A 9,842-nucleotide genomic window follows, 5' to 3' on the forward strand; every position below is an offset into this window, starting at 1 on the left:
TCATTATCCCAAAAGTGTGTCTGAATGGAAGACTTGCTCTCCAGCAAGGATTCATTCCTGCTATGTGACTCTAAAGAACTGTTTAAACTACTCAAAGAGGCAGAATTTTTGGTCTCCTTTGTGTTGTGATTTTCACAGAAAGATTACCATAAATAAATATTTTGGAACCATCAACTCAGGTATCTAACATTCAGCAAGTCTGTTTAGGAATACGTTTACTGAGAAAATTACCATTTTACATAGAAAAAGAATCTGTATCTAGAAAAATGTTTCATTGGGATGACAAATGTTCACTTTCATGCTGGCTTCTAACAGAGTCCCAGAAACCCTAACAATCATTCAAATTTGCAGAGAAACTTACCTAATTAATATAGTCTACTTAATAAAATGTGGTTTAAAATCACCAGTTTCACTTATTTTTTTAAGGATTTTGAACTCCATGAAGACACAAGTTATGAGACCTTTTGTATTCACATTTTACCATCAGCTCTTAAAATAGTGCCTGGCTTGTAAAAATGAGATAAATATTTATTGAATTAAGTGTATTAATAAAGAATGAACACTAGTATTTTGCCTTAGTTAGTGATGCAAAATAGGAGGAGGAATAATCTCATTACACCAGCTAGGACATTCCAGTTGTCAGAAAGCTGCACTGTGAGCCTGGGTTTACTTCTCCTGTAAATGTTAAAATCATTTTGTTTATGACCCAAATAGTAAAGGAAACTTGAAAATGAGAGCACACAATTTCTAAAAGCCAGTATACTGTACTCTTGCTTAGCATTTATCTGTGTGCCACTCTACATTATAAAAACCACAGAGATTGAAATCCTAACTATATTATTCATTAATGTATGCGTAAGGTTATAGACACTATTTCCATGATATGATGGAGGATTTAGTAACTATTTTTAATAAATAGGTGATTAAGGAGTAAATAAAGGAAAGCCTGAGTGGATGAAATCCATAAGAAAAGCTAAAAGAACTGGAATTTTTACTGAAAGCTTGCAGAAATAGATGTTCAGGCCTCAGAAATTATACTCTGAGAATTATTCTATATTCAGAGGAATACCTTGTATATGACATTTTCTATTATGATATAATAGGAAGCACTCCAGTCTCCTGGTGAGAGACTCAACTCGAGTTTTGCAGGCAAGAACACCTGAATTCATGAATAGAGTGTGTAGTCAGATCTCAGAGGTAGACTAGTAAATGGCATCAAATGATCCAGGGGTTAAGTCATCACGATAGAGTTAGAATTCAGTAGGGATTCATCCAGACACGGCAGATTCAAATAAGCTATGAGTGGAAAACTAGAAAATGGAATTGAATGCAGCTAATACGAGAGTCCAAACCATTGGGATAAAAGACTTGGGAAAAGAGCCCTCTGATGTACAGAGCATGAGATGCAATTCTATAGCATCTTGACTTATGTTTGCAACCTCTAACATCTTTTGCACATGCAATGTTGTCTATAGTTTCTAATATTACAATATGCACCTGCCCCACAAGTTACTTATAAATAGAAAGTAGATTTCTTTTTCTCCATCTCTTACCCCTTTCTTTATCTCAAAGCCCAGTATGCAGTCTCTAACAAGTTCTCTAATCTTATTCTCTGGCATAATGCCAGTGTTGCTCTAGAGAAAGAACTCCAAGAAGTCAGCCTTTCAGTAAAGATAGGGACACTAAGTAAAGAAAGGATCCAAGTTGGAAATATATAAACTTATTGAGTAAAAATGTGGATGCTATGTCTCTTTCTGTGTAAAAAACATTCAGCCATGGCTTTACAATATTGTTGCATATCTAATGGTTATCATTCATGTGAAATAAGTGTAAGATGTTTGATATAATATACATATACCAAATATATAGTAAGTACCACTGTGTGCCTGGGCCACTTCTCTGCTTTCAATATAGATAGAATTTCATTTATCAAGTGCCAATTAATTTATATAATTAGTTTTACTTATGTGTATTTAAATTGTTCTTTTGTTTACCTAAAAGATAAATAAAACATTTACAGAATGAATATAAATTTTAAAAAATAGAAAGAATGAATCTAATATAAGTTGCTTTGTATGTACTTGGGAAATCATGAAATAGATACGTTTAGTCAGTTTTAGAGCTATTTTAAATTTTCAGTTGAGCAATAGATGATGGATTACAATTCTTTGAAAGCATAATCACTTTCGATTGTGAACCAAGCGAGGAAAAGGAAAAAGAATAAAATAATCTAGGTCAATAGTCTTATCTTAAATTTTTGTAATTTATAAATAGTTAATTATGATTATGATTTTAAATTTAATTTTAACTATATTTTATTGTCCCTAAGTAATTATTTAGAAATAAAAATATAAATATTAGAAAATTGTTCATTTATTGCTATTTTCACTAGAAACTGTAATATGCTATGATTATGATTCAATATCAAGGAAAGTAATCTTTACCTCCCAAATTCTATTTTTTTTTTTGAGGAAGATTAGCCCTGAGTTAACTGCTGCCAGTCCTCCTCTTTTTGCTGAGGAAGCCTGACCCTGAGCTAACATCCGTGCCCATCTTCCTCTACTTTATATGTGGGACACCTACCACAGCATGGCATGCCAAGCGGTGCCATGTCTGCACCCGGGATCCGAACTGGCGAACCCCAGGCCGCTGAGAAGCGGAACATGCCCACTTAACCACTGTGCCACCGGACCGGCCCCCAAATTATTTTCTATTAAGAGGTTTGCAGTTTATTGAAAACAACATAGTCAATTGCTACAGTACCACATTTGGTTTGCTTCAGTTAACACTATAGCTCTTTAATGAACATAATTCAAATTGAGTTGTAAGAGTTTTAAAGAAACTCTTCTTTTCGAATTATTCTGTATAGAAGACAAAAATAACAAGAGGAATACAGATGTGATCAGAGACGTATAGTGGCAGCTCAATCATAATCACCCATGGTGAGAAGAAATTTCATGGAGCGACAATCTAAAAGACTTTGCTTGTCTTCCTCTTAAAATGAAAATCTACTAGCTGGAATGAGAATGGGATGCTGACAGGCATGCCTTAATTTACTGAATAATGACTATGCTTTTATGGCAGAATTCAAGTCAGATGAGGGACAGAACAAGTACTCAGTGGGAAGTAACTGTACTTCCCTGGAGCTGATGAACTATGGAACTGAGGTAAGTTGAGGAAAAAATGGAAATCAGGCATCCTACAGTATCTGCAGCAAGCACTCATACTGATAATGTAATAGATATTGATGCTTGCCCACAGAGATGAATGGTTGAAGAAGAACAGAGACATTTTTCAGCTCTTCTTGATTCCATATTGTTCTTCTCATGAGTATAGCTTGAAAGCTAGTAAAATGATTCAAGAATACCATTACCTCTGGAATGTGTCTAATTGGATAAATGGCAGCAGGACATGGTTCCCACTGATGGAGAGGTAGTCACAGTTATGTCGTATTTTTGTTTAAGGAAGTTTTATAATGCTCAGTGAATTTTGTTATTTTTGAAAGACTATAATAATGATGCTTTTATCCTTATTTCTTTAGACGTGTGTTGTCACTTCAAGTGCTGTATCCAAAACCTATCATATTCCATTATCAGTGAAAAACTATAAGATAACACCTACATAAAAATAAAACAAAGAAAATGAAGCCTTTGTGTGTCCTACAACATTTACCTGGTAGTGATTTATTCTTCAGAAAACAAAGCATTAATAAACAACCTAATTTTAGTCAAGTGTACATGACATTCCATTTCTACATGGTTAATAATTTTCTTTATGATAATCTACTGATAAGTATAAAACAAGATGACATGCAAAAAAAGCTTTGGACAGGTGCTCTATTTATATGTCATTTTAAATATTTAACAAAAAATTATCTTCATGGTTAAATTTTTAGTATAAAAATGTAAATGCTCTGTAATACAAGTCCAGTCAGAATGTATGATGTGATGGAAGAAAATGGAAAATTTCTATGATAAGAATAGGAAGAAAATTCCAGATTTTTATGGTCTTACTCCTTTTGAATTCTATGTCATTTTATGATTTGCATGTTCTTTTGTCATTTTGGAATTGATATTGTTAAAATAACTATATAAAGAAAAGGAAGGCGAATGATTATTCTTCTTCAATTTCAAATGAAACAAATTTGCTTTCGTTTCTCAGTATTATGATTGTAAAATATATTATGCACAGTACTTGAATTATGCATATAATATTCTAAAATTAAATCAAAGTTTAGTAATTTAATATTTTGAAGGCTGTTTCATTCTTTAATAGTGAAAAAATGTATGATTATATGTGCAGACAATATTTTAAATGAAACACAAATGTTTACATGTAATTAGCATGCATATATGTTGAGAATTCATCGATAGAATTCATGCTTTTGTGTGTACACACACAGATGAAAAAGGCAGAAATATGTCAAATCTCACAATTAATACCTTTTACTTGTAATCATACTTTAGCAAAAATTATATATTTGGTTATTTTATTTTGAACTTGTAAGTTCTTTCAAAGAAGACCGAGGTTTCATTCTCTGAGGGAATAATATAGAGGGAAATTGACCTGTGAGTCACTCACTCTCACAGGAAGAGTCCTGAATTGTTTTGTTCAAGTTACTTATGCCTAGTGAGCAAGTGGACCCAAAGCCAGAATATTCTCAACAACCAGGAGGAATTAGGAGGATATAAAGACACCTGATAAAGGGAAGATGTGAACTTCTCATCACCCCCACTATAACGCCCACTCTGTGTATATGGTGTCAACAGAGGTTGTGCATTCATTGGAAATGTGGGGTGGCTGAGAAAGTCGTATCTCCATCTGGAAGTATTTTATCCTGTCTTCTTCTTTATGTAGCTCAATATACAAATATGTTTCCATATCGTCTTTCATAAGGAAAATCTACTATATTTTAACTGTAATTGATGCCATTTTCCATCAATTCTATAACAAACCCAGCTGGGAGGTGACTTTTATATCTGTTTTATGATCTGGAATTATGATTAACACAATCCAAATTAGAAAGTTGATCAACAGTAATACTTTAGAAATGTTTTCTACAGAAAAGAATAAACAACAGTGCAGATTATTTTCTTTTGCTTCTCTCTATATTTTGCCAAAAGCCTAGTTAATATTCCTTAAAGATGTATGCAAATTGAAGAGTAAGTTAGTACATAAGAAAAGAAAACTTCAATTTGTTCCAGGCAACAAGTCAAAGATCTTGTTTTTGCTCCTCTTTCCACCAAAAAATAAACAAAATTTATAGTTATTGGAAACATTTCTAGAAATCCTATGTGATGTATAATGAAACATAAAATTGTCTAGTTTTGCAAATACAAAAAATTGTGTATCCTCTTCATTTTGATTTTGATTATGAGAAGATGCTCTTCTACAATGTTACCGTGATTGAATCCAGGGTCAATTTAAGTTATTTTATTTTATTTTACTTTATTTTATTTTACAAACCTTGTAAATATTTACTCAACTCACCAAACTTTTCAATGAGCCTGATTAAAAAGCTATTACTGCTAATAACATTTATATATGTGTGTAAATCACCTAGGTAGCCAACAAAATAATTTAAGCAAATATAATAGACATGGAATTGTTCTAATAGATGGTATGTCTTTGGATACAAGTTTATATGATAACAGAGTAAAAAGTCATGATAAAATATACGTGTCAAAATAGATGAATTACCATTACAGGTGTATTTCCTATGCTTAATCTCAGATTACTTAATGCAAAGGAGCATTACTTACAAAGCCTGTCCTTTTGGATTTATTAAAAACAAAAATAGTTTCATAATAAACCTGCATTCCGTGAAAGATTTTTCAACATATTCCTGCAAATCCTGTGTTTTAGGTTCACATCTTAGCTTTGACACTATGATATTTCATAGAATCATCTCTCTGTTGAGCCCCAACATACAACTTTAGCATTCTTTAATTTGTTACAGTAGTACAGATTATATTTGTGTTCAAACATAAATAGGATACAACTAAATCTCATCACCCCATGTTCACGAAGATCACAACCTCAATTTTATCGCGATTGTTTTACCAATCTTTCCCTTGACACTATCCTTATACCTGGACTGAATAATTGTGATTTGTTTGAAAACACAAAATGGACCTTATAAAGTGAAGAACCGTATTCAACTAATTTTTCTTTTCCCATGGCTAAGAAACCACAAAGAGAGATCAAATATCATTGTATACACGATGCTTTCTGAGGAAAGAATGTAACTAATGTACATTTAATTCAACTAGAATACTATATCCAGAGATTCTGATTAAGATTTCACTATATCCTTTAACAGGATGATAAATAGTCAGCTTTTAAGTAAATTTCTATTACTCTACAGATCTCCCAAGCTTTTATTTGCTTGCATTTTATTTATTGCATAAAACATCAATTTACAGAGTTGGCAAGCAAAAAATTCTGCATACACTAATCAGCAGACCTTAGTACTTAGAATTTAAAGCCATAAATTTTGCTGATTATAGCCAAATTTGGTACTTTTGAGTTTCATAATACAATTAAATAAATATAAAATGTTATTATCTTAAGAAGAAACTCTAGTAGGAAAGCTCTATTGTATTAAATTACTTGCAATTGCTTGCATAGCACTCAATATAACTGAGGTTCTCTCATCATACGGTGCTTAATAATTTAACAATGGGATTGCCCTCTTTTCCAAGGAAGGAGAACCTTTGCAATTTAGCCTGCCTCTAAAAAGTTAAGACTTTCTGTTTCAGAAGTGTGGACTGTGTATTAGATAGGGTGGAATAGAACATGCCACAGTGACAAGCAATCTAAAATTCTCTGTGGCAAAGGGCTCTGTTCTTAAGACACCTGGTCATATAGGCTGACAGCAATTCTACCACGTTCTCACGGCAACACCCGGACCATGTGGGCTACCTCAGTGGCTGCAACGAAAAGAAAAGAGAATTGGTTTTGTGTTCTTTGTGTCCCTCTTCAAGTGACGTCCATCATTATCATTCAGAGCTCACAGGCCAGAATAAGAAACATGACTTTACCTACCTACAGGGAGGACAAAAAAATATGGTGAACAAATAGAATATTTTGGTGAACGTTGTCATTGTAACAATTTGTATAGAACGAGGGGAAAAAAGAATTAAAACAGAAATCACACTTGAGTATAGATGTTTCTATGCTGGAAGGCAAAATGATTTGGAATATAATGAACTGCTTCAAATGTGCATTATTATACTTCACATTTACATGTCTATATTCCCATCTGGCGAATAGTAAGTGCAAAACTAAACTGGACTTCATAATGTACGAGCCCTTTCACATGCTGTTCTAGATACTTTTCTCAAGATCCCTGTGGCAGAAGTTTAACTGAGAATTTCTTTGTGTTCCATGATTTAAGAAGCTCTACTGAAAGCAGTTTTCTCCAAAATTCTCTTTCTTAACTCCCACAACTAAACTTTCTGTACTCATAAATAGAATTCTAGGATTATAAATCGTTTCCCACTCAATTTGCAAATTTAAAATTTTATTTTACATATTTACTAATAAATTTACAATTTTTCTCCAATACTAAATTATAACCGCCACTGGTAAAGATAAGAAATGAAACCAGTATGAGCTCTTGAAATTGTAAAATGCATGTTTGTGTTAAATTAATCAGCTATATCCTTACAGAAAGGCATTGGGTTAGGCAAGTGGCAGAATGAAGAGAGGTTAAAAGGGTAGAGAACTATGTCCATTGGCAAGCCTCTAAAACAGATTTTGAAACTAAAATTGTTGTTGATATTCCCTCACTCAAAAAGAAACGCAAAAGCTACAAAAATACTACATGTTCTGAACTTAATAATAAAATGTAAAGAAAAAGATATGCTTCAGGGAAAAAAAGCTATCACATTTTGCCACTAGGAGTATAAATTGTTAAAGTCCTTTTTTGGAATTAATTACATCATTGTCTGTCAAAACTCCTAAACCATGCATTGCACCGCTTCCAATAGTTCTTGCATATTCTTAGAAAAATGTACAAAGATACGCATTGCTGCATTGCTTTTTATACTAAAATAATCAACTTTAAAAAGGAATAAAAAAATTTATTGAACATGTATTCTATGAAATACTACAAAGCTGTTAAAAAGGAGTATATGAAGTAACTAAATGTGGACACGCGCCTGGCAAGGAAGAGTCTCTAAGGCATAGGGTTAAGTGGTAGAAGCACACAGTAAAACTCCTATCACAACTAATCTTTATTGGGTTCTTTCTCCATGTTGAATATTGTTATAAACATCTCAAAGATGCTACACTTACATTCTCTATGTAACTATGGAGCATAGGTGCAATTATAAACCTCTTTTCACAGATGAGGAAACAGAGTCATTCAGAGGTTTTTTGGTGTTGCTTAAGATTGCAGGACTAGTGATGGTGAAACCTGGAAACAAATCAAGGCAGACCATTCCCCAGCCCGTGTTATTCACACTGGGAGATATATGGTTATGTCCCAGTAGAGTGTGTGTGTGTCTCTTAAAAAGAGAGAAAGAGAGAAAATGATCCTATTTAAATGAAAAAAAGATTCCTGTGGGGCCAGCCTGTTGGCGCAGCAGTTAAAGTTCCCACGTTCCCCTTTGAAGGCTTGAGTTCACCAGTTTGGATCCTGGGTGTGGACCTACACATTGCTTGTCAAGCCATGCTGTGACAGGTGTCCTACATGTGAAGTAGAGGAACATGGGCACGGATGTTAGCTCAGGGCCAGTCTTCCTCAGCAAAGAGAGGAGGTCTGACAGCAGATATTAGCTCAGGGTTAGTCTTCCTCAAAATAAAAAAAAGATTCCTGTAGCTATATACATACACAAATGCTTTAAAAAAAAGTGATAGGAACCAGACTATGGGCTTCATAAAAGCTGCTGTTGTATCTGTTTTGTATATTGCGTTCTCTCTAGCAAGAGTACCTTGTTGAGGTTAAGCATTTGATACGTATTTGTTACTGACTTATTGAGTGATGGGCTGGCTGACTGTATCCAGTGCTTACCTTCGCATAAAGGAATGCATTTTGGGGAAGTGTGGTGGCATATTTCACCTCTTTTATGTTTTGATATTATTTGAATTCTTGAAAATGAGACTATATTAATATATTACTTTCATAATTTTATGCTGTAATAACAGGTTTTGAAAACTATCTCTAAAAATAGGTAAGTTAGAGTTTCCTCAATCCTTTAAGTTCATACCAACTCATTGTGTCAGGATTTTCAGACAACCCAGTACAAAAAATAACACTTAAAACTTTGGTTTTGTATCAAGTATGTGCTTTACTAAATTTAGAAAATAGTTAAGTTCAAACTACTTAATATGTTAGTTTACATGATGTTTGATAGATGTCTCTATTTCCTTTGAAAATTTCAAATACCCTGGGCACCCTTGTAAGTTCACTGAGCTCCCAGGGGCACCTTAGTGTGCCACTGGGAACCACAGTATTATATTACAACCATATTTAAATTTCTTAGTTGGAAAAAATATTTAAAATTGTATAAGTTTTAATTCCTAATGCCAATTGTTTTAACTTATAATTCATTAAATAATTAACAGCATTAAATAATAGAAATAATTTTATTGTTAGTAATATTAATACCTATGCCCTTGGCTAACATATTTTTTAAGTTTTAATGATAATGATTTGATTTAGGTGTAGGATCCCTTCCTGATCTCTATAGTAATTGGTTATTTTATGTTGGGTTTCTTCTGTTTTTAGGAAAGTAAGTTCTTTGGAATGTCACTTATTATTTTCATGACCTATTCATTTCTATATCAATAACGTTAACCTGTCAAAATGAAGTACGAGCTTGAATATCTAGAAT

The sequence above is a fragment of the Equus caballus genome, chromosome 21 (assembly GCF_041296265.1).
Source record: "Equus caballus isolate H_3958 breed thoroughbred chromosome 21, TB-T2T, whole genome shotgun sequence".
Taxonomy (NCBI): domain Eukaryota; kingdom Metazoa; phylum Chordata; class Mammalia; order Perissodactyla; family Equidae; genus Equus; species Equus caballus.